This window comes from Microcebus murinus, chromosome 11, assembly GCF_040939455.1.
Source record: "Microcebus murinus isolate Inina chromosome 11, M.murinus_Inina_mat1.0, whole genome shotgun sequence".
Lineage (NCBI taxonomy): Eukaryota > Metazoa > Chordata > Mammalia > Primates > Cheirogaleidae > Microcebus > Microcebus murinus.
The window spans coordinates 23367196-23394908 of NC_134114.1; positions in this window are offsets into that span (position 1 = coordinate 23367196).

A 27713-nucleotide genomic window follows, 5' to 3' on the forward strand; every position below is an offset into this window, starting at 1 on the left:
CAGCTTCAACATGTTAGAGGTTTTAAAACCATGTATATTATGTACTGTGAAATACATGTCAGAAACATTTATCCTTAAGAATATGTATTCTTTTGAGATACTAGGTGATCGAACAAGACAAAACAAATTGGAAAGAGTAACGCTTTGTTAAAATGAGAAGATATATCTAGTGAGACATAATTCTCTTCCTCAGGAACTAATGAAAAATGTTTTCACATATTAAAGCAGGCTACACATATTTGTCAAAAATAAATCATGTCAAGCATAGTGCTTTTCTTTGATCTTTTAGGTAGGAAAATGTAGTATATGTTATATGGAAATTAGTCTGGCTTTGAATGTTCACACTTGGCAAACAAAGATTGGCAAAAAAGAAGACTGATAGCTTTCTGGCGTATCAAGAATGTCAAAGAAGAAATTTCAAAATTAGACAAGAGTCTTTATTGAATACAAAAAAAAAATGGGAAACTTCTAAAGAAAGGATTATTTATTTCTGTCGTGATGAAAAAATAAAACCATATGAGTGAATTTAATGATGTAGACTTGCTTCTTTCAACTAATTTAAGACTTTATTTTTGTTGAAACCAAATGTAAGAATCATAAAATGATAATTAAGTTGGTTTTGTCAATTATTCGGTAAAATTTAAGTACCCACTGTGTACCAGGCAAGGCTCTCTGAGCACACAAAGATGAAAGGTATTATCTCTGTCCTCAAGGAACTTAAGACCTTAGCAAGGGATTGACAAGTAAAAGTGCAATTGCAATTCATGACTGAGGAAAGACAAGGCCCTGTGGAAGTATATAAAAAAACAGCTAACCTTACATATCAGGGAAATCTTTCCAGAAGAAGGAAAGCTTTACTGAGATTTGCAGGATGAGTAGAAGCTGACCAATAAAGAGAGGAAATATGTTTAAGATAGAAGGAACAGCCTATGCAAGGGCCCAAGAAGCAATTTTGCATGTTCCAAATTGAAGTACAGAAGAAGAAGAGGATAATGGAAAGAGATGTGATTAACCTATACAAATATTATATATTAGCAATCTTTATCAGAGCTTATTATTTTACAGACATTAATACTTTCTGTACAATAGCATCCTTTATCTAATATATCACAATGAATCAGTGGTTCATTGTACACCTTCTCAAAACAATAGCAAAAATACTTCTGAATATCTGTCCCAACTTTATGGTTGACCATTTTTGATTTCTGAACAATAAATGTATTAGTTATTTGTATTGAGTTAATATATAAAAAGATACATACTATTTCTATAACTTATTAGTCAACTGAAGCATTTCCAGGTTCAGTGCTTTATCATTCTCAATGCTTTGTTTTTGTACATTTCTTTTCCTAAAAATGAAATGTCACCTATAAAATATCTTAACAATATTCATCAAACTTCTCTAAAACAGCATATCTATTTTTTAGTATCATTCATACCTTCTAATACCCATCACATGCTGAAAGAAAAGAATGAAAAGGAAAAGGAATGAAGAAAAGATGAAAAGAAGGAAGGAGAGAAAGAGGGAAGGAAGGAATGTAACATTGACCAAAAATTTATTCTGCCTCTCGTAACAATATCCAATCATTATCACCTTAAATCAAGAAGACTAGACTTGTTTAACCAGTGTGTATTTGTTTATTTGTCTAGAAAGAAATCTGGAAGTGATTGTTTACTGTTACAGGATCAGTGGCTCAACAATATAAGAACCAGTATCACTGTGGTTTTCATGGTCTTTCCCTCACAGTAAAATGCTAGACAATGGTGAAATCCTGGAAATTCTGACCACAGCTATGGTAGGAAACAAAGTGAAGAGTACAATACCATCATCATTTTTCCTTTTCAACAAAGAGTAGAAATCTTTCCAGAGTCCTCCAAGAAGACTTCCACTCAAGTCTCATTGGCAGGAAATTTATGATATGGTAATGCTTAGCTACAAGGGGAGCTGGGAAAATAATTACAACTTTTCTAAATACTGTATTGGTGTTAGCCAAGTGAACCAAATGAATGGATATTGGGAATTAGGGTTGGACTTACTAGTAATTTTTAATATAATAATGAGAGAAACAGAAATTTGATGAATGAATGGAAATATCTGAACTTATAAGAAATGTATATTTGTAACTCAAATCATTATTCCCCTATTAGAATAATCTTTTAACATCTTTGAACTTCAGTACCTTCATTGGGAGATCAAAATAACATACACACTGGGTAATACAGCATGCATTATAAATATTAAGTTAGATATCACATGTGAAGATGTAGTGTGAGCTAAGAGGCCTATAAAATATTATTTCTTATTTTGGGGACTGTGTTATTATTGTTGGGACTATGATAGGCTAGATATATGGATATGAGTCATCAAAATGCAGAGTATGACAGATATATTTATTTTAATGCATAGTATGACACATATATACTTCTGTTGGCCTATTTCAACCATCACATCCAATCCCTAAGATGAATATCAAAATAAAAATATCTTTAAACCATGTGTTTCTATAAAAAAGCCAAAATGTTTATAAGCATTTATCCAGAAGAATACTCATTATAGCCACATTAACAGTCTTCAAGTTTTTGAAAACTTACCAAAAAGGGGATTTTGGAGGTTTAAACTTGTACATATGGCCCTAAATATTTGAGAAAATAAGTAATAGAAAAATGAATTTAACTTCAAATGTAAAGGAAAAAATTATAATAGCCAAAGTGGCTGATGAAATTTTCTAATGATAACAGCAGCAATTTCTACTATCTCACATGCTATTCTGCAATGGAAACCTGCCATGCCTGTACTCAAGAGGTGAAATCTATTTATCCAGCCTATTGAATAGGGGCAGACCTTGTGACTGCTTGGGCCAACATGATATGGCAGAATGTGCCATGTAACTTCTGAGGCAAGGTCATCATAAGCCTTGCAGCTTCCACTTGGGTCTCCTGCAGTGCTTGCTCTTGAAAAGCTCCCCTCAAAACCCACTACCATACTATGGAAAGCTCAAGTCACATGGAGATACTAAACGTAGACACTAGTTGAAAGCCACAGCTGAGCTCCCAGTGAACAACCAGTTTCAACTGTCAGCCATGGGTCTGCACAGTCTTAGACATTCAACCTAGGCAACTGCTCAGAGGTCTCCAGCCTCCCACTATCTGACAGCAAATGCATGTAAGAAACTCAAGTGAGAACCACACAGCTGACCTCAGTCAATGTAAAGAAAAGTGAGAAAAAAACAATGGAGTGGTTCATATTAGAGCAAGAGATAACCAGAATAATCAAAGGTAAATAAATGAATAAAAGACCATTTCATATGACATTAATTTTTTCATCTTAATTGAGTGCTTACTATATGTAATACACTGTTCTAAAGTACTTTATACACATTATGGAATTGGATATTCACATGATCATCTCAGGTAAGTAGAATTATTATCCCTATTTCACAGATGAATAAACTGAGACACAGAACTTAGGCAAAATGGTCACCTGGCTAGTGAATCCTTAATTTGTGCTCCATTAGGACTCCTTTAAACACACTAGTGGCAAGAACAGGTAAAGAAGTTATCTTTGGTGTACAAAGAGCTAAATATTAGATTCTTGTTTCCAGCATGAGTTATTTCTATGCATGCCATTGGATAAAAGAAGGGGCAAGGAGAAAAGAAGGGATGGAGAGAGAAAGAGTAGAAAGAAAGTAAGTCATATACTTTTATGCTACAATTACTATGTCCATAGTTATGTTAAGAGAAATTCAGAGTGGTAATTTACTCATTAGTTTGTTCAAGAAATTGTGAGTGAGGTTTTAATATGTACCAGGCACTGTTTTAGCCTCAGGAGTTAACAATAGTTGAAAGCAAGCAAGAAGGAGGGAGGGGAGGAAGGAAGGAAGGAAGGAAGGAAGGAAGGAAGGAAGGAAGGAAGGAAGGAAGGAAGGAAGGAAGGAAGGAAGGAAGGAAGGAAGGAAGGAAGGAAGGAAGGAAGGAAGGAAGGAAGGAAGGAAGGAAGACAAGCAAAAAATACAGTGCTCATGCCCTCAAAGCACTCACATTCTCATAAGTAGTGGATTTTTTATCAAGAATATACCTAAAAAGACAAGCAAACCACCTATAAAAGCTATTAAAGACAAAATTCAAGAATAAGGAGAAGAGTTGCCATAGAAAGCTATTAAGTCTTGTTTTAGCCTTGAGACATGATTTTACTTTGCAAGGAACTCATATCCACTTTTCATGGTCTGATAATCTAGGTCAGATAGATACAGTCCTGGTTAGTAGGAAAAAAGAAGTTGGTGGTGTCTTTTAATTCCAGGAAGCTTTCTGTGAGTTGAATCAGAGATATTATTTTATAGGGTGTTTCACCACCAGATTGCTCTTTCCTCCCTAGACTAGGCTGACCTCAGAACTGAATGACATATTTCTTCTTAGTATCTGCACTGCCACACAAGTCCCTAATGACACCACAGCTATAGAACAAGGAGACTCAAATAATGTCTATTTTTGGAGGAAACTCGGGCTTTATCACTTTTTTGAAGGTGACATAGGAAAGTAGGGCAGGCCTAATCACAGGTAAGATTGGATTTAAAAAAGAAAAAAAAAACCCTTTTCATAAAACACTGAGTGTTATAACAAAAATGAATCATAGAATTTGTAGGTAAGGGTAAGAAATCATTACTAACAGAGCCAAATCTTCAATAAAAGCTGCGAGAGCTTTTCACAATGAAATGAACTATCTTTATTAAAAAAAAAAAAAAAACCTTCAAACTATTTTAGTTCTTTTTAAAGTAATTCCTAAGCCCTCCCCACCTACTCAATGAATAAAATATTCTAAAATATTCTATTTTAGCTCATCTGAAGTGCATGAATTGTGTTTCATAGGCAAAACATTGTTTTCTGTGATCTAACATTAATTTTACTTGAAAAACATCCCCTAATAACTCAGAAAGTTTTTAAAAATGCCAACTTCCATTTTCACAAGGCCCTCTGATTCAAGTTACCACATCTTTACAAAAGTCAAGTTGCTGAAAGGAAATTCTACCCTGAATACTGCCAACACAGGGATGAGCTCCCCAAGGAGCTGAGACAATCCTTGTCAATGCTCTGAGGTAAGATTTCTTTTATTTAATCTATATGGTTTTTTTTATCATTTTTGGTGAATCTTATTCTTATTCAATTCCACATCCTTTGAGGTGTTTTTATTCAGAGAGCCTCACACTGACTTCATTAAGAGGAACTGTGAAGTGCAGCTCCACTTGGCCCTGAAAGCTTCTACTGCCTTAAGAAGCACGGGGCATGCTTTAGGCAGCTAATGTAACATCCATAAGCACAACGCCTCGACAGCCACTGTAGACAGAGACATATTTTTATCTCCCTTGATTTCTCCCCTTAACTTTGTTTGATGAATTTTCTCCAATTTACAAAAAAATATTTTATTACTTAGTCACATTTTTGAACTTTTTCCACACGTAGGCAGTATTTCCATGTCATATGTACTAGGTAGTCATATGTTTCCTTTTCTTTTTTGTGGATTACCTCAGTGAGTCAGTCAGGCAGTGCTTCTGGGTGAGGAGAGTTAAAGAAATAGAAAGAGAACATCCAAGTTCAGAACTTGGTCTTTATTCTCCAATAATAAAGACACAGGAATTGCTTAAAGAGAACCCCAATCCTTACCTCAATGGCAGCTCTGAACCCACAAGATGGTAGAGAGCCTACTTATGCCTAACAAAGCTTAGACAATTCCTTGCTGGGTCCTCCTGCTCTGAAGAATTCCAAATTAATAAATCAGTCCCCAATATGCATAGACCATAGTGAAGACAACTCAAACATGATCCAGTGCAATCAGGTGTCCTGCATGGCAGACTACAGTGGATGAGAATCTACTTCTGCTGGTCTGAGTGTTGTCCCAGGCTTGGCTTTCCCTGGGCACATTTTAGACAGGACTTCATTTCTATGCCTGCCTTGGACTGTTGTCACTCCTCAAGGAACATTTTCGGTATAAACTTCCTCAAGAATGGTTTAGACAATTGTAATCAGTCCTAGGACATGGTCCTTAATAAGCATTAGTTCATTTCTCTTTACTTTCTTTTACTGAATGGGCATAGTGTTTCCCACTACACTTTTACCAAGAGTCTCTTCCAATCATTTTAAAGTGATCAAAAATGTAAGTCATTCATAGAAAATGTCTATGTGTACATGCAAGACAAATATTTAGGGAGTTTCGTTTTCATTATTTCAAAAGCTCATTATTTTCATTCAATCAGGTTTTACTTCCACATGCATGCATTGGCTACATACAGTACTCCATTCCAGGCCCTGTAGGTGGCACTGGAGCTAGAAAGATGAAAACAGAGGCTCTCCATCCAAGACGGAGCTGTCCTAGTCTGGAAATAGACATCTGCAATACAATGTGGAAACCACTGTATCGGAAGTGAGAACTTACAGAAGAGAAACCTAAGTCAACACTAATAGTGCCTGGAAAGGTTTTAGGGCAAAGGAGATGTGTAAGTTGAGAGTGAAATGAGTAAGAGTTGGCCAGGCAACAGAGGAAGAAGGTGTAGCTGGCAACAAAGTGGATGAGACAGGGAAGAATCCAGGAACTCTATGAAAGTTGCTTGGCTTCCTGTGGAGCTCAGCACTGTCCTCTGAGGGAATGGACATTTGGTCAAAATGCAGCATCCAGAGGTCCAGGAGGGCCTGGCATTCTTATCTCATCAAGTACACAGCAGGAATTGAGACTGTGGGCAATGCCTCAAGTTAGTGGTAAGTAGTATTACTCAATAATCAGCCCATGGGAAGGAATGTAGTCACGACCTTCATCTGGGTAATAGTCACATTAGTACTGGGAAGAGATCCCAATCTTTACCTTGGCTGGCAAAGAGAAGTAAAAGACTATATATATGTGTATATATCAAGGGCAAAATTATCCTTCCCTTCGGGAAATGAAATCCCGGAGGAAAATGCAATCAAAAGCCTAACGTCAAGGAGCACCTGCAGAAGGTAGCACAAGGCAATGGGCCCCAGACCATGCTAGACTCACCTCAGGCACCCACACACAGGCCCACAGCTGGACACCTGATCCCTGACTCTGTGAACTGGCTGCCCTGGTCACTATGCTGTCTTGAAAAGAAAAAGATGCCATATTTGAGGCAAAAACCCCCCAAAGTCTTCAGATACAGATTCAGATTCAGATCCCAATTTGGCTAGCTCCTCTGGGTCCCCTTGAGCAATTTCTGCCCTCTTCTTCCAGCCTCAGTTTTCTCATCTGTAAAATGAGCCGCAGAGTTCGTATGACAGGGGTGTGTGGGTAGCAAACATAAATGGAAAAGAATTTTGCAAACTGAAAACACTGTGTAGTAATATGAGGGAAAGTATTATGTAAATCTGAGCACATTTGACATATAGGCAGTATAGTTTGTGTCATCTTAAACAACAAAAACAGTATATCTTTAAGATACTAATTTTGAGAATTTTGAGAAAGCAGAAATTGTGTATGGAGATGTAGAATGTTTAAAAAACATTTATAGCTTACTTGTTTTTTGAGTATAGAGTTCTTTTCAGAGCAATAGAACAAGTTCAGTTCCTATTGTGTTATTTCATTATAAAGTTAACTCTTCTATTTTCTAACTTTAGTTATTTGTACTGATTCTGTTTTCAGCAATTGTAGTGTTTTTGTTCGCTAACTTAGCTTTTTAATATAACTGGCATCTCTAAGATCGGATCGATAAATTTATAACAATTCCTTCCTGCTGTTTTATAATATCATAAATGATAAAATAAACCTGAAGATGTAATGATTTTTAAGAGTTAGATTTAGATGTTCAAATTTTCATACTATTGGTTTGTTGCTTTTGAATGGGAAAGAGCAAAATGATGTTTAAAATCATTCTCACTTTCTGTCTTATTTCCTCAGCACAGGCCAGCTGATCTGACCATGTCATAGGCCTGTTTGAATGCCTTCCTGCTGTCATCCAATTCCACATACCTCTGCTTAGCTTTGCTCCCAGACTCTCTTCCTAGGGAAGCAAGACAATCACTGCCAGTCCCAGTCCCACATACTTTATTGCTGTGCCTCTCCTAAGAGCTTCAGCAGAAATCCCAGGAAGAAATCTGACTGGCCCATCTTTCATCACTGCAAATCCCAGAACCCATCTCTATGGCCATAGGAAGAGAGAACTTTATTCGGAATCATATGCCCCCATCCATTCTGGCCAGAGGGAAGACACCACCCTAAGTCTACAAAATACTATGGAAAAGAGGAAGGGTGGATCTGGTACTCCATAAGGTGTACTGACATGATAAAAATCATGTATAATAATATCACAATCATATATACAATCACTTCTTTTGTAAATTCCATCATGCTTCTAACCCAAGGAATAAGTATCTCTTATTTACTCTCACCAGTATCTATCAAGTTCTAATAATTTTTCATTCTTTCCACTGAACTCATTTATTGAAACAAGGGGGCAATATTTTAGTTGAATATATAAAAATTAGAAATCCAATTATCATGATAATAGTTACAATTTAAAAGAACATTAGAATAAAGCATTTTTTGTAAATGATGATTGTATGGTGTAAAAATGAGTGAGTCTAGTCTGAAAGCTAACAAAATTGGAGTTACAATGCACAGCAAGCATTGGTCATAAATATTTCTAAAAGAGAACTACAATGCTGGAGAAGGAAAAACAGAAAAAAGAGTAGGAAGGAGAAGAGGAGGAAAAGAGAGGAGAGAAGGATTTCGGAAAGGAAGGGAGAAGGAGAAAGAGAAAAATAGAGCTATGTTAGTAAAAGACAAGGAACTTTTGGATGACTAAAATTTTTTGTCTGTCTTTATGCCACATACCAAACCTCAAACCTCATGGTACAATATTCATGTGTTTTAAATATCTAACACACTTAGGTTGTTTTAATCTGTTTCCTGAGGATTGAAAGTAAGAAAAATAAACCCTTCCCTATGTACAAAGATTAATTACATAGTTTAGCATGGTTTTCTAAAGCAACACGTTTTCATTGACATGCAAATTGAAGTCTTTCTTTTGCATGAATCACCCTGAAAGTACTCATTAGAACTTAAAATTTCTTGTTTGTAAATCATATGAATCTTATAAAATATGCTTCTGCCTTAGAGAACCGTTTCCTAAGGGCCACCATATGACCAGAGTGAGGAGCAGATGTTCTCAGACAGATGAATACAACCTTTTAAAGCTCAGAGCAGCCCGTGAAGGCAGGGGTAGTGAAGCCCTATTGGATTTCTATAAGTGAACACTAGGAAAGCAAAGTGTTTTCCACTAAGTGGTCCACTAGGCTTTTAGTTAGGTAAACATCTGTACTCATAGGTCATAGTCTCTGAAAGTAAATGAGTTAAAATCCCTGATTCAGTTAGGAAGGTACAAAAGTGATCCGCTTATATATTAGAAGAAACAATTAGAAGCTGGGACTTGGATTCGATTGAAACTCAATCTTTATTGATCTGTGTGTACACTATATGCACCAGTGTCTGTAAGGATCTCTTCAAATAGAGCTGGCTGTGCTTACCTCTGGGAAGCCACGTGGCAAGTCCATGGTAGTGTTATCACACTGCAAGAGTCTTTGGCTGCTGAATATGTTTAAGATACTTTCTGAAAACACCTGTACGACTGCTCCCCAGCCTTGCCAAACAAAGACTTCCTGAGCTGGTCCTGCTCTCCATTGTCTTGATTTGGAGGTAACCCCTTGATATTTTTTGGTTGCAGCTGCCAAAATTTTGCATTTCCATGTCCAACAGTGACAATCTGAACCACATTTCAAAATCTGGGCCATGAGAGAATTTTTCAGATTTCATCAGATTCTGTACCTCTCTTACCTGGTCCATACAGTAAAATCTTCATTTCTGAATCAAATTGAAAGATAATCAGAATATAAATGTCAGGAGTGTATTCTCCACCTTCTACTTATTTTCCCTTTGACCCTAATGAGTCCTCTACATTTCCTGAAATCTTCCTTTTTTTTATTGTTTTAGTGTCACTCATTACACTAAAATAACTCTGATCTTGAACCCTTTCTCACATTCTTTTCAGTCATACTAATATCACATGGCATCAACTTTGCCACCAATGAGAGAGCTTCTCAATCCAATGCATCCTTTGCAATCCTTTGAATAGCAAAGGCCAGGGATAGAACTGCAAAGTCATTTGTCATGAAGCCCGCCTGCCCCTCTGCAGCTTTTTACAGCAGCTTTGCGACACTTCAAGAGCTGAGGTGTAGCTTAGGTGACTTCAGTCCTTCCCTTTCTCACTCGTTGCCCTTCCATTTCAGGTGTTCCATGAGTGTTTCCTATGAACTCTAGCTTGGTATTACTTTTTCTCAGAAGAGCATGCTTTGGTTGAAAGGGATTTTAGCCATCAAAAACCTGGTTTGAAAATAAAGTAGGAAATTAGGGTAGACCTCCTAAGGTCTTTAAAAATCATATCATCTTTCCTGTTGTTTGAGGTTCTCCGAGGTTCAGAAACCAGAGCAGGAGGTGGGGGGAAATCTGAAGAGGCACAACTTAAGCCTAGCACAACTTCTATTTTCCTACTTGCTCTTCATACCTTTGTAAGCTTGCCCTCAACTCACCAGCCACAGAACAAGAGTACTGGGTTTCAAATGACATTATCATCACACTATGAAACAATGCACTTATATTGTCAAAGAGGTACTGCTTTCAGATTCATAATTACATAATTATGTAATTTGAAATTGTTTTCTATCTCTCAAGGTTACTGAGAAATGTGGAAATACTAAGTTTTCTTGTTAGGAAGTATATTCGCTGGCATAATAAAATTTAAAAATGCTATTATTTTAATATCATTTACCCTTTGGAGAAAAGACTGGGTTTTTCTTTAGGAAAGAATCCTGATCAGGCACTGGGTGTGGCATGTAAGAACCTGAGAGCAGGCGTGTCTGTAGGAGAAACTACAATAAAGGTGAAGGTTGAACAACCCAGTTTGAGTAGCTGGGAAAGGTCACCGGAAATTTCATAGAAATGAAAGGATCAAAGGCTATCTTAAGGTTCTGGGGTTCAATCTGAAGTTATATCTGTTATAAATACCATTGATATCTTTCCACAACTCCTCCATTCTACTTTATTTGAGGGGTGTATAGTTGGGGCAGGAGTCTATTTCATGTCTGCACCATGCCATTGAAATGACTGCATATAAGAAAAGAAGGAAATGAGAGAAAATGAGGGTCTGGAAAAATGGGCACTGCATTCTCCTCAACTTGCAGAACCCTTGAGGATTTATTTGGCTTCTATTCACGTTAACAGATGTCCAAGCAAGTCTCAAAGGGTCAGGAAATCCCAGTTGACATCTAGGTTACTCTGAGTGATCTCATTTCCTAGCTGGGAATTTTGATCCATCTGTCAGAGTTTTAGGAATGCAAAACACTAAGGTGCCTTGTGAGAGAGTATTTCCCCAACCTGGCTGGCAAAGACATGCTCTGTAACTTCTTGCTTCCACTGCCAGCTTTAATGACAATTTTACCAGGGACTAGATAAGCAATGGCCTGAAAGAAACTCACTATGGCTTTATGAACCTATAAAAATCAATTCCAACAGATACAATATGTGCATAAGCTAACAGGTCTTTTTTTAGGCAATTGGGAATGGAATAAGAAACAATCAATTATTAAGTGGGTCATTTTTTTGTCACCATCATCTGTTTCAGATTCAGTCTAGAAATGTATCCTAGAACATTTTATTATAAATTAAAGGTTGAAGAAAAACTAAGGAAATTTATATTTTTGTCAAAAATACAAAGAGTTCAGTTACTATTCTTTGAATTAATTAACAAATTAGCCACTGGAAAAATTATGTTAGCAACCACAGCATAGTTAGTGCAGACAGAGAAAAGCTACCCCTTAGCCATCATGTAAAATAGGAAAGAGTGTTTTCCACTAGAAATAGAGCTGCAAAGCATTGAATCACTGTTAAAGTACCCAACGTATAGAAGACAGAGAAAAAATACCCACCCCACTGACACACTTATTCCATTCTTTCTCACACAGAGGAGTTATGCTGCTTCTTAGACAAGGGCTATAAAATACTGAGCAGTCCCCAGGGAAGGACGTAGTCTAGGAACAAGCTTTTATTAATTGCAGGGTTTATTAAGCATGAATCAATTTTCTTTGCCTCCTCATATAACTTAGACTTACTATTCATTTATGGGAATTTCTTGGTCCAAAATAATTTTGACAAACTTTTATCTTTTTGGCCAGATGGAGGCTGGAATGGACAGTAGTTTTTAATATATTTTTCCATGAATTAATATTTTATGCTTTTTTTTATATCTTTTTCTTTATGGTGAGTTTTGCCTGTTTTTATTTTCTTTACTCCCTTGTTGATTTTTAAATTTCAAGATATGAAAAAGGAAAAAGAAAATAAGCCCAGGTTGTTTCTCTACTTATGAGCATTATGTTCTATTCATATTCGTACCCTCAGTGCCTAGTAGAATATGTGGTGTATAGTTGATGTTCAATAAACCGTTTCTGAGTGAACACCTAAATTATGCAACTGGGCCCATCTGTCACCTATGTTCTGGTTTTCTCCCTGATTCATTCCAACCCTTCTCCATCCAGCTCTGTGTCTAGGCAGGGAGGCAGGCCAGCATAAAATGCACCCGCAGGCTCCATTGCTCTTACTCTTGACTTTGGCTATTGGGAGGCACCACAGGAGACCAAAAGGTGGGGAAAGAGTCAGGTCTGGATTTTTCTTCTGTATGCGCCCTTGCTGAGAGGTCAACTCCAAAGAGCATAGCCCCTGCCAGATGACCCTCTCCATGTAACTTTTTTGTCTGTGTTCCAGGGACCACTCCTTCCTTCTTTGAGAACTTTCAAGCCTTGGGAGACATGTGGCTCCACACAGTTGCTAGCCTCGGAGGATTTCAGTAGACCTTACTGGTATCCCTATATCCTGCCTATGACTTTGGAAATGGTCCCTTTGTTGAACTCTCCTCAATTACCCAACTGATTGTGTTTTCTCTTTCCTGCTGGGCTCCTGGTTGATAAAGCTTTCTGATAAATAAAATACTATCAAAGTTTAAATGATGATTAAATGAAAAATTCAACTTCTGAGCATTTTTTTTTAAATGACAGCTGTGTCCGTTGATCATCTACATACCTCAGGCTTTTTTTTTTTTTAATTGAAGGCAGAATCCGTTTTCATTTCTTTCCTGAATAAATGTTTAACTGGTTTTATTGAGCTAGTTATGATGTGGGAGATTTGTTCTGATGAAGGTGCTTAGAGGTGTTTTGTACCAGTAGCTACAAAAATAGCTATGAAAATATCTTTCTGTTTAAAATATGTGTAAAATTATACTTCTGTGAAATTTTGGGTCAAAGTAAGAAGAATAAGAAAATAAGAAACTATATGAAATATGTTGTTAAGCAAAGTTATTTAGATCATTTTACTTTACAGTAAAATTGTTCTAAATGTTCATCTATATTACAAATAAGGAAATTAAAGCACAAATCTCTAAATTTCCTTAAATCACTGTTAACTATATTTTGTTATACATGATTGAATCAATGTGATAATGTTTGTATTTTAAGCATCTATAACATTAAAAAAGTAATAAATTAAGAGAATAAAATTATCTTCTAAGTATCTAATGTCCTGAATTTTCTCTTAAGTAAGTCACTGAATGAAATTTATTTTACATGTTGTATCTTCAACATATGGTAAGAAACTGAATTAGAATCTATATTGATTCAATATTAGAGAAAGATTAGTCATTTTTAATCTTTTCCAAGATCTTTAAAGTTTTAAAAATAGAATCAGTATTTTTCCATTCATCTTCATACTAGTTTTCCCAATCAAATATTAAGATAAAGAATGAGTTGCAGGTAAAAGGATATAAGAAAGAAAGACTAAGGGCAAGAGAATCTCCAAGCTATTGCTTCTTTTCTTTCCTCCTTGGGTTTCAACATGGTTATTCTCAAAGCCAAATGGAAGCTTCTAAAATGTAGGATTATAGCTGGATTGGATTAAACTCAAAAATGCCCTGCAGCATTACACGGTTTTTTCTTATGTGGATGAAATAACAGATTCCTTTTCTGGCATTAGCATTCTTTCCCACTTGCCAATGTGTTTTGGCAGGATTGGAGGTGGAGGTGGTAGCACGTTGATAGTCTTATTTTAACCAATTAAAAAAATGGCTCACCCACTCATTTTTTCTTACTGAGCTTCCCTCTTTTTCACTTTTCTTTGCACACTGGTGCACTGGTGAACTTCTTGCTCTCTATCATTTGGCCTGGATCAAAATATTTATTAAGGGTGACTTGAGAGTGCCACTCTGGAGCCATAACCAGAACCTTGGTATCTCCTACTGGCGCATGCTGTCATTGAACGGCTACTGCCTGACTTGATGGCATTTTCTGCCACCACACACTCATCACCTCACGAATGTTCTTCCCAAGTTCTAGCTCTCCTTGAAGTATCTTGTATGCAGTTGCCAAACTGAGTTTCCTAAGAGTCAATTTTATAATTTCAAAAAACCAAAGTGGTTCTTCATTGTCCATTGCTTCCAGTATTCTTCATATAAACTTCCCCAAAACTTCTTGATTCAGTTGCTTTCCTCATGCTCAAATTCCGTGCTACTTTGTAGTACCTCTGCTCCAATCATACCAGACCCCAGAATACCACCTGTCTCTTGCTCCCAACCAAAGCTATAACCATCCCTACTTATACTACTAATCTACTGTCTTTTCTGCTGATTTGTAGCTGGTGTTTTTGTTTGTTTTATTTTTCTTTTAAGAATATTTCAGGCAGTGGATATCGAGGAGGATGGGAGGATGACAAAATTAGCGGACAATTTGTTATCATGCGCTGGGTTCTTAAAGCCATTACCTTTTGACTTCAACAGTTTTGGCACCGAGCCTCAAAAGACACACAAAGCCAGAGATCTTTTGAGATTGGAAAGAACATTGCAAAGCTGCCAAATCTTTTGATTATTAATTTTTTCACTTGGTAAATATTTTTTTTATATTTTATTACATTTTGGGCAAAGAATATTGTCCACAAACTATTAGTTCTTTGGTATTTTGTAGGGCTCCCTTTGTGTAATGGGTTGGGGTCAATCATGTAAATATTCCATGTGTATCTAACAACTATGAGTTTTCTCTCTTTTTTGGATATACACATCCATATGCTCACACACACATGCATGCAGGCACATGTAAATGTAATGAAGATAGTTACTTATGTTGTTCAAATTCCCCCATTATCATCTCAATAATTTTGCCTACTTGATCCATAAGTTTCTATTAGAATTTATTAAAATGTTCAGCAAATGCAGAATTTTCCAGTTCTCTTTTATATGTGTCCTATTTTTTATTTAAGTATTTTGAGGTTGTGTTTAAATTTGGGTTATTCTATGGGTTTAATATCATTTTTGTCAGTGAATCTCACCTCACCTAATGAGAAACTTGGTGTAGTGCTATGATAGGAGTACATCACAAACCACAGATGTATTGGATTGGAAATATCTTAGGAATGTATTGGTGTGGTTGATACTCAGAAAGTTATTGGAGATGAGTATGTATTATTTGATTGTGAATATGTATCACTTGATGGTAAAGACAATGTCTAATTCATTTCTATGTCTGCATTGCTCAACTTACTCTCTGGAACACAGAGTTGTCAATAAATGATTGCTGGGGTCAGCAGAATGTTTTCTCAAGGCATGATGACAGTAAAGCAATGTCAGGATAGTTGCTTTAAATCTGCCCAATTTATTGTCAAAATGCTGATTCCCAAATCAATTTATGAAAGGAAAGTTTATGATTGAATTGTGGGAAAATCAGCAAAAGAAGGCAAAAGGAGAAATAAAATATAATGATATAAATAATAACAATTTGAATGCATTCCGTGTTATGGCACCATTATAATACTTTATATTGTTTATCTCAATTAACATTCTTAACAATCTTATGATAGATATTCATATTTCCACTTAAGAAAAAAACCAAAGACTAGAATACATAAATATTTGTTCAACCCCAAATAGCTAATAAGAGGCTAAGATAAAGATAAAAATGTTTATGTCCTACAGCCAAAGACCACCAGGAATACCCCTCTAGTTAAAGAATTATTACTTGTTGCATTGGTAATCATAGTGTGTCTCAATAAGTCATCTTTGGATGACTTGGGGGAAGCCTTGGGAAGTTGTAGTTCATTCATGATTGTTTGCTGTCAGAGGTGGGGAACATCTGTGATTGGATATCTCAGTAAACCTCATTGATAAGGCAGGGTCATTAAAAGAAAGATAAACCTGTAATTGATAAAGAAGTAATAGCCACAATTGGACAAGAAGGAGATGTCTGATATTTTGTGGGTGACATAGTGACCTTGTTTTTGTCAGTGCTTGGACAAAACTATGAAATGGCCTTGCTTTATCTCCTTTCATCATGATCTCGGCGTGAAAGTGAGGTTAGTATTCTGTGAGATGGTTTGTGTCTAGTCAGGCAATAACAATACCTATCTGTGACAGCCAGGCCAGCTTCTAAAGGTCAGGGACTGCTCTTTTTTTCTTTCCCAATCAGAACTCATAAAACCCTGTTTCTTCTAATTATACCATACAACAAAAATGGAAAGAAACCTGAAGAGTGATTTTTGCATTCCCATTTTCCACCACTCTACCAACTACATAACAGTGGCACATTAAGCCTGGCGCATTGAGCCAGGTGCAGTGGCATGCACCTGTAGTCCCAGCTACTCAGGAGGCTGAGGTGGGAAGATCACTTGAGCCCAGAAGTTCTGGGCTATAGTATGCTATACCAATTGAGTGTCCACACTAAGTTCAGCATCAATATGGTGACTTCCCAAAGTAAGAGACCACCAAGGAGGTGTGAACCACCCCACTAGGAAAGGGAGAATGTCAAAATTCCCATGCTAATCAGTAGGAAGATCACAACTCTGGATAGCCACTGTTCTCTGGCCTGGGCAACATAGCAAGACCCCATCTCTTTATTACACATTGAGTAATATCAGAGAATTAAATGTTTCACTTCTATTTCCAAGAGGGAAAATAAGACTCTGAATCAAATTTAAGAATTATATTAGGAACATAGAACTTTTAACCAAAATGAGATATTTATAAGTTACATTTTAATTGAAAAACACTGCCTTTTACCACAGAACAAAAGGAACTTTGTAAAACAATGTAGGAGTAGCATCTGACAAAAGCTGTCTACTTAGGTGCTGCACTTTTCTGCCTTCTTTTCTTTTAAGATTCTAGAACACATGTTAAAAGAATAAAAGTTGACTCAGAAGGCTATAAAATTAAATAGTTCAAAGGATAAGGGTGAAAAGCAATGATCCTTCCTTCTTCTTATGGAAAAAAGTCTTTGTGCCTCATTAATGCACAGACAGCTGTCACTTATCCCTGATGGAAGGCAGAGGAGACAATCTTTGAAACAATACATCTAGTTAAATATAGAGAGATAAATCTTGAGGGTATAGTTTAGTGAGAAATAGATACTACACAAATTGTCGCATGAATTATCCACCAAGTAATTTGGTGAAATGTGATGAAATTTTAAAGAATGTATTCCTTCCTAAAACAGTGAATCCATTAAGAGTATTTATAGATGATTCTGTTGGATGTTTGGAGAAAATGAATGTAATCATATTTATAGAATGAGTCTGTGTTCTCTGATTCTGCCACTTATTAGCTATGTGAACTGATCAAATAACTTTCTAGGCCTCAATTTCTTTTTAGATAATAAAAATACCTGCCTAGCCATCCCCACAGGGCTTCCTGGGGATCAAATAAGAAAATACATGTGGAAGTACTTTGTAAACTACAAGGAACCACATATGTAAATTATCATTATCTAAAATACAATATACTCAATATCCACAAAAAGTAATTTCTATTAATTAATTCATAGACAAGGGCTTTTTTTTGTACTTTTACTTATTTCTTTCAGTATTATCTTGTACTTTAAACTCAGTATGTTTAATATCAGATTGCCCTTAATGAGTATGGGTTCACATACTGAGTATATGAACCTAAGACATTATTGTGAAAATCTAGCCACCACATAATTTCCTTTCCAGCACAAATGAGCATAATAAAGATTGGCATCTTAAACTTAGAAAGTAATGATACTGACAGGGCCGGGCGCTGTGGCTCACGCCTGTAATCCTAGCTCTTGGGAGGCCGAGGCGGGCGGATTGCTCAAGGTCAGGAGTTCAAAACCAGCCTGAGCAAGAGCGAGACCCCGTCTCTACTATAAACTGATATATATATATAAAAAAAAAAAAATTAGCCGGGCATAGTGGCGCATGCCTGTAGTCCCAGCTACTCGGGAGGCTGAGGCAGAAGGATCACTCAAGCCCAGGAGTTTGAGGTTGCTGTGAGCTAGGCTGACGCCACGGCACTCACTCTAGCCTGGACAACAAAGTGAGACTCTGTCTCAAAAAAAAAAAAAAAAAAAAAAAAAGAAAGTAATGATACTGACAAAAATACAGTTTATTTCATACTTTCAACAGTTACATATTTTGTATAATTAAATTAGGTTTCTAAGGGCCTAGTTTATATCATCAGAGAAAAATTAGAGGACAAAATCATGGTACAACTAACTTCTAAGGTAATTGTTACTTTTACAAAATTTCCCCTTAGACCCTGAGGATCAGTAGCAAGTCAATTTCATTGTATTTAAATGCTTAGAAAGAAATGTAATTGCATAATAAGAACTTGACTTTTCACATTTAATCATTTCTCATAATAATTATAACATTATTATATTTACTTTAAGTTTTAGAATTTCTGACGACAAAAGAAAGGAAAATAATTAGACTCTGAGATGTCTGGTGATAAACATACACACGCCTGGGAACCGTGAGATGCTCTGTCCATGGTGCAACTCTAGTTTCAGCGCACTGCCTCTGTACAAATCAGAACATGTGGGTTATCTCCGCTATGGCCGAAACTCTAACAATAACGTATTAGCACCAGCTTGGCATGGATTTCCATCTGTTCCTTTCGCCATACATCAAGTCAGAGCCAAGTTTAGATTGGAGCAGGTAGTTAGAAAACAATTTCTCACAGAAAGATGTATACACATTTGTTTGCGGCATGTTCTTTGTATCTGCTTAAGAAACTTGATATTAGATCCCTGGCTTTAAATTTATAGCACCTGGCCCTGCTGATAACTTCCCTTGCCATTAAACTTTTGTCTTTTCAATACCAGATTTCCCATGAGTTATTATATTTCCTGATAGGGACCCTTTAAGACAATGTCTCCATTTCTGAAATTAACACTTTGATTTTTATTACCTACTCTCTTGAGTTATCTAAATAATTGAAGTCAAGATTACTTAATTAATCTGAGTATAGTATTAGCTGTCATTATACCACTCTACTATTTGAGCTGAGAAAATATAGCCGTTGAGTCAACCTACAGGTGTAACCTTGTTCTTTTCTCTCTGATTTATATAACAGCTGCACCTTTTAGTTCAACTCCACACAGTTCAAAGGCGAGTCTTCTATAAAGCCTGCTCTTGCTGGAGGCCATTACCTAATTGGCTACCCTCTCATCTAGATCCATCAATTCTCAGACAGGTTCTTCACAGGTGAAGCAAAGTGGAGGCATGTCACTATTAACAGTGAGACTCGGGCAAATATTATTGAGGTTATGATCAAAAGATAAAGAAATATGCACGCTGTTTTCTCTGATGTTATTCTCTGGCAGGCTAGAGAATACAGAAACAGTACAAGTGATCTCAAATGATCTCTAATGTTGGATTTTTGCAGCTGCTGTTACTGCTATTAGTGTAGTAGCAGTGACAGTTGTGGTACCATTGGCATCTTACTCAAAGTCATACGCTGGTAAATGGAAGATTATGGTGTTTATTCAGCAAAGTTTAATTGAATACCTTCTATGGGCCAGAATCTGTGCTGAGATTACTACCTGCAACATAACACAAAGGCTATATCATTGAGTCTTCCAAACCACAACCACTCCAAAACAGTATAACTAATTAATAGATATGGAGTATGAAACACAGTTCATTGCACTCCTAAAGCCCAGATATAGATACAGAGATAACTAATGACATTAAGTTTATATCTGGAGGCTGGTAAGGGATATTGCTCCATAATATCCTTATCATGAATCATATCTTTTTCCTGATTGTGTGAATTTAGAAGTGCATGAAACTATCACTAACTTAATTTGATAACTGTGATCCTAAATATCATTTATAAATATCATAAATAAAGTGATGAATGATGCAATTTGCTGAATATTAGAGTTAGTAATTATTGGCTGCTAAAGAAATTGTAGGATTTTAAAGTAAATATACTGTACTTCTGGTATCAAGGCACAAATGTATCAAAATATGAACAACAATTCAAAGCAGGATATAAGCCGAGAATAAGGTTACAGAGTATGAAAACTATAAGGGTTGAAAGAAGAAGAGATGTGTGTAGACACAAGTGTTCAAAAAGTCTTCAGAGAATAAAAAAATGCACATTTGATTTTTAAATAAAAAGCAGAGTTAAAATAGAGGAGGGAATTTGTATCTATAATCCTTGCTTTTGGTTTCTTAGTTTATAAATACCAAGCCAACATTAGAAAGATCAATTTATTCTAGACATTTGGAATAAATTATACTAAGTAAAATGGGGTGCTCTATATTAAATCTATGAAGTCCAGAAACAATCATCTGACTCTTACCACGTAGTGTACAATTAATCAGTTATGTCTTTTTTATTAAAGATTAGATTTGAAAAGATATAGAGAAAATATTTGCCAAAATCTGACAGATGAGGAGACAACTTTGAAAAAGAGAGAAGATTGTGCATGCAAAGGCCCTAAACATGGACTTGTACAAAGGCCCTCCAGGAGGGATTGTTTTTGCAGAGACCCTGAACTCATATAGATATTGGAGTGTTGGCAGAACAGTCATGAGCCAATGCAGGTGAAATGGGAACAGCAGAGGTGAGGGTGATGATATTGGCAGGGCCCCATAGGATTAAATAATTGTAGGCTTAATGCAACTGGAGGTGCTCTGAATAAATTAAACTGGAAAAATCAGAGATATTCTATGAAAAGATTACTTTGGCAGGAGGGGAGCAGTCAAAGGAAGATTCAAATTAGATGATACCACAGTCATCTAAGCAAAAGAGGAAAAGGGCTGGGACTAAGGTGAAGGTACAGATGGTATTAGAGGTAAAACCAATAGGATTGGCAGGTGTGTTGAATATAGGGGATGAGAAAGAGATAGGAACACAGGATTGAACAAAAGAGAATAGTGATGCCATTTGCTCAGGTGAGATATATTTAGGAAGGATTAGCTCTTGGAGGAGAAATCCACCTTTGGGCATCACTATAGTCTAAATGTATGTGTCCACATCCAAATTCATACATTGAAATTCATACATTAACCCTCAAGGTGACGGTATTAATAGGTAGGACCTTCAGGAGGTAATTAGGTCATAAGAATGAAGTCCTCTTGGATGTGTCCCTATAAAAATGCCTGAGGGAGCTAGTCAGATCCCTTTTGCTCTTCTGCCAGGTGAGGACACATAGAAGACACCATCAATAAGAAATGGGCTCTCGTCAGACACTGAATCTGCTGGCATCTTGATCTTGGAATCCCCAGCTTCCAGAACTATGTACAATAAAATTCTGTTGTTTCTAAGTACCCAATCTAAGATATTTTGTTAAATCAGCCCAAATAGACTAAGACAGCCATGTAAATCTTGACACACCCAAGAGACACAGATGTAAAGATGTTAGTAAAACCTCCTAATCTCAGAAGAGAAATTTGGTCCAGAAACTTATAATTGGTTTTCTTTTTTCTTTTCTTTTCTTTTTTCTTTTTTTTCTTCTTTTTTTTTTTTTTGATATACTGATAGTAGTGACATTTTGAAAACTAGATGGAGTCAACTAGGTGTACAGTTTAGGTAAGAAATAAAAGAAGATCTAGAACAAAGCACTGAAAAAATGCTAAATTTTAGATGTATTGTAAAAAAGAATTAGCCAACAATCATGACTAAATGAAGTGGCCAGGTACATAAGAGGAAAACTAGGAGAATATGATGTCTTAAAACTAAGAAAGAAGTGTTTCAAGGTGAAGAAGTGGTTAACCAAGTCAAACGTTGCTAAAAAGTTCAAACATGATAAGGACAAGGAATCGGATCATAAGATTTGACAACTCAGAGCTTCATGATTATCTTGAGATTAAGTTTCACTGGAATTATGGGATTAGAAGTCAAATTTAAACAGGTTGCTAAGTGAATGGAAATAAATAAATAAATGGATATGTGTAGACAACTTTTGTGTTTTGAGAAATTCATCTGTATTAAGGAGCAGGAAATTGGTGTGGCAGCCTATAGGGTATAATATTTATTTAATTTTTTAAGATAATACATTCTAGAGATTGTTTTCTGATAGAAATTATTTGGCAGAGATGGTAAGGCTAATTTAAAAAGAGTAGATAATGTGAATACTTGAAGTCCTTGAGAAGGGGCTGTGAAATGCACATGGGAATGACTTTTGATGGAAGAAGGGAAGAGCCTTCCTTATAAGTAGCATTAACTAAAAATAATTAATTAGCAGGGTTTATCCTTTGGAAAAGGGAGAGCTTTATTTTCTAGTAACAGCAATAAAGAAAATGAAATGCCTAGGAATATATTTAACTAAAGAGGTGAAAGAACGCTACAAGGACAACTACAGAACACTGAGGAAGGAAATAGCAGAGAACATAAACAGGTGGAAAACCATACCATACTTAATGGGGTGGCAGAATCCAAGTTGTTAAAATGTCTATACTACCCAAAGTGATCTACAGATTCAATGCAATCCCTATTAAAATACCATCATCACTTTTTTCAGAGCTAGAAAAAATAATTCTATGCTTATTATGGAACCAGAGAAGATCCTGTATAGCAAAAGCAATCTTAAGCAAAAAATAAAAAGAAAAAAATAAAAAAGAAAGAAAGAAAGAAAGAGAAAGAAAAAAAGAAAGAAAGAAAAAAAGAAAGAAAGGAAAAAAGAAAGAAAGAAAGAAAGAAAGAAAGAAAGAAAAAAAGAAAGAAAGAAAGAAAACAAATTGGGAGGTATCAATTCACTAGACTTCAGCTATACTACAAGGCTATAGTAACTAAAACAGCATAATAGTGAAACAAGAACAGAAACATAGACTAATAGAACAGAACTGGGAACTCAGATATAAAACCATCCTCATATAGCCATCTAATCTTTGACAAAGCAAACAAAAACATACACTAGAGAAAAGAATCCTTATTCAATAAATGGTACTGGGAAAATTTGATAGCCACATGTAGAAGACTGAAACAGGATCCACACCTCTCACCTCTCACAAAAAATAAACTCACAATGAATAACAGACTTAAACCTAAGGCATGAAACTACAAGTATTCCAGAAGAAAATGTCGGAAAAACTCTTAATATAGACTTTGGCCTGGGAAATAATTTATGAAGAAGACCCCAAAGGCAATCAGAGCAACAACAAAAATAAATAAACGGGACCTGATCAAATTAAAAAGCTTCTGCACAGCCAAAGGTATCATGAGAGTAAACAGACAACCTACAGAATGGGAGAAAATATTCCTATGGTACACATCCGATAAATAGCTGATAACTAGAATCTATATAGAACTCAGGAATATCAGCAAGAAAAAATCAAACAACGCCATTAAAAATGTGGGCAAAGGACATGAACAGAAACTTTTCAAAAAAAGATAGATTAATGGCTAACAAATGTATAAAAAATGCTCAACAACTCTAATCATCAGGGAAATGAAAATCAAAACCACAATGAGATATCACTTAAACCCAGTGAGAATGGCTTTTATCAAAAAAATCCCAAAACAATAAATGTTGGCATGGATGTAGAAATATAGGAACACTCATACAGTGCTGGTCGGACTGCAAACTAGTACAACCTTTGTGGAAAGTAAACTGGAGATACCTCAAAGAGCTAAAAGTAGAACTACCATTTGATTCACTAATCTCATTCTGGGCATCTACCCAAAGGAACAAAAGATATTCTATAAGAAAGACATCTGCACTAGAATGTTTATGGCAGCACAATTCACAATTGCAAAGATGTAGAAACACCCCAAGTGCCCATCAATACATGAGGGGATTAATAAAATATGGTATGTGTATACCATAGAATATTACTCACTACAAAACACAATGGTGATATAGTACCTCTTATATTATCCTGGATAGAGATGGAGCCCATTCTACTAAGTTAAGTATCACAAGAATGAAAAATCAAGCACCACATATACTCACCATCAAATTGGTATTAATTGATCAACACTAATGTACACATATAGTAGTAACATTCATCAGGTGTCAGGGAGGTTGGAGGGGGGATGGATATATTCACACCTAATGGGTGCAGTGTGCACCATCTGGGGATGGCCATGCTTGAAGCTCTGACTCAGGTGGGGCAAAGGCAATATATGTAACCTAAACATTTGTACTCTCATAATATGCTGAAATGAAAAAAAAAATGAAGGAAAAAGAAAAATAAAGGGGTAAAGGATGACTCAAGGCTTTCTACCTTAACAATGAAAGAAATAGAGATACTACAAAGTGCAGATAGAAAAGTTTTGGCCAGTCAGGCATGGTGACTCACACCTGTAATCCTAGCACTCTGGGAGGTTAAGGCAGGAGGATCACTTGAGGTCAGGAGCTCGAGAAATGTTGTGGCCATGGAGATCATGCATTTTGTATTGCAATTGTTGAGTCTAAGGTATCCATTAGACATCCAAGTGTAGAAATATTACTTTTACTTTTTTTTAAATTGATGTATTCTCTGCTAGTATCAGGAACAGATGATACTAATATCATGAAGACATAGGGCTTAAGGAAGTTACACTCTAATGTAGAAGTCAACACACTTCCTTTGTAAACTTTTGTTACCTTGTGGTAAATATTTTAAGAGGCTTTACCATTTCCTTCAGAACTACTTTGCCTTCTGCCATAATAGCACAAAATCAACCATAGACAATACATAAACAAATGAGTGTGACTATGTTTCAATAAAACGTTATTTGCAAAAAGTGTCAGTAAGTCAGATTTGACCTGTAGGCTATAGTTTGATGACCCCTGCTTTAATGGAGATTTAAAGAAAACATTTTGAACTTCAAATGAGATTATGTAATTTAGTTTTTCTCAAACTGGAGATGTATAAGGGAACTTCAAAAAATTATTGAAAAAACGGAATTAAATAATAAAATAAAAACTATAAACTTCATTTCCCAACATAAATTCCATCAAGTTCAAGACATTTTCATAAGCAATGATATCAGCCATTTAGTCCATCCCTAAAGAAATAAGGGTTCTGGGAATTTAACTGTGTCAATGCAGTCTTTTTTATATAAGTAGTTAATAAACTGAAAAAAATGAGTGCCACTTAAAGATTTTTTAAGATTAGGAAACAGAAACATATCAGAAAAAGCCAAATTGGAACTTTAAGGTAGATGTTTAATGATTTTGACTTCTCAACAATACTCTCATAAAAATTCCCCTTAGTTGAGGAGAGGAATGGGCAGCTGCATTGTTGTGGTAGAAAAGGACTCTCTGGTGAATTTTTTTCCAGCTTTTTTCTGTGAAAGTTTTGGCTAACTTTCTCAAAATACAGTTATAATAAGCATATGTTATTGTTCTTTGGCCTTCCATAAAGTCAACAAGCAAAATGCCTTAGCATCTCCCAAATTGTTGCCATGACCTTTGTTCTTGACTGGTCTACTTTTGCTTTGATTAGACCACTTCCACCTCTTGCCAGCCATTGCTTTGATTGTGCTTTATTGTCAGGATCATACTGGTAAAGCCATGTTTCATCTCCTGTTACAATTCTTCAGATGCTTCAGGGTCTTGATCCCACTTGTATAACATTTCCACTGAGAGCTCTGCTCTTGTCTGCTGGTGATCTGGGTACAAAGGTTTTTTACTCATCTAGTGGAAAGTTTGTTCAACTTTTGTGTATGCTGAATCAGTAAAGATTGTTATAGAGTTGGTAATTATTTTTGCTGTTAATTATTGGTCCTTTTCAACTAAAGCATGAACAAGATGAATTTTTTCCTTCCAGATTGATATTGATCATCTGCTGGTATAGGCTTCATAATGAATGTTGTCTCATCCCTTCTTAAAACAAATTATTCATTTATAAACTGCTAATTTCTTTGAGGCATCATAACCATAAACTTTTTGTAAAGCACCAATGATTTCACCATTCTTCCACCCAAGCGTCACCATAAATTTAATGTTTGTTCTTGCTTAAATTGTAACAGATTCATGTTATTCTTATAGGGGATATTTTTCAAATGAATGAGGCATTCCCAGTGCCTAAAACTAGATCTTATTCACACATGTCATAACAAGTTGGGGCAAGTTTATTTTGGTGCAAAAAAATTTTTCAAATTCATATTATGCATTTTCCTTGGATTCTTTCAAGACCCCTTCAATATCCCTAATTGTATATAAAACTATTTTAGATGGTATTAAATAATCTTAAATAGCAAAGTGATATATTTATTTACCAATATTATTTATTTGTAATTCTCTATCAGTTCATTGATTACATCATTAAAGGCTCAGTTTGGTACAGATATGACTAACTTTAGCTTGATACTTGATAATCTCCCTTTATAATATAAATATAGAAAGCCTTTGGTCTCAAAGATATCTTCAAGCTAGAATGTAGACAGACTAATAATATTGTTAATATTTTATCAAACCTGTTCTCCAAGTTTCTGGCATCAATAATTATTTCCATGTCAATAATGATGTGATATATCCACTTTAAAGAAATTTAAGTAGAAATTGTGAACGATTCTATACAAATATATAGCAAACCATAGTATAGGCAGTGTTCAAATATGGTAAATACCTTAAAGCTGGTCAGTGAAGCATGGCTCTGATTCAACCTTTTCAAATGACAAGAGGGAAAAGTGGCAGATTGGTTGGTTGGCTTGTCCGTTGTTCCCACAGCTTGCAAATGACATAACTAAAATTAGAACCCTTGAATCTCACCCAAGTGCTTTATCCACATCACCAAAATGGCCTGGTTTCCTTGTGCTGGAATGAAATTGTACAATTATTAATTAGGTGCTTGCCTAGAAAAACCACTGTGTTAACCTCAAACTGCCATTTCCTTATTAGGTCATAAACAGAAGAGACAATAGAAAGAGTAATGATTTCTTTTTCTTTCAGATGCATAGTGCTATCCCATGAACAAATGAGGCTGCAGTTTTCAGGTCTCTCACTTTTCAAGGCCCTAACAATGTACTCATTTGGCCATATGTTTTGTAAAATTTATAAAAATAAAATATTTGTATATATGTCTTTTTATATAAGGATTCCAAAACTGTATAAGCTTCAGGCTCTACAAAACTTAGATCTACCTCCATGTGTGTCCAATCATGTAATAAATGTCATTCCAGTTTCAAAGAAAAAAATGATTTTTATTAGCCAAACCACAAATCTACTCTTCATTCCTTCTTTATCAATTGTTTTTTGGAAAATTTAAATATGTCAGGATCTTGAATAGATATCATGATCTCTTTAAAAAGAGAGAATTCAACTCAGTGCAACTGTTGTTCACTATTGGTCTGAAATTTCTTCTCTCAGATATCTAGGAAGCTATCTGTTTTGTTCCTTGGCTCCATGCCTCTCTCTGCTCAAGTGTCATTCCATGAAGAGTCCTCCCTAAAGAC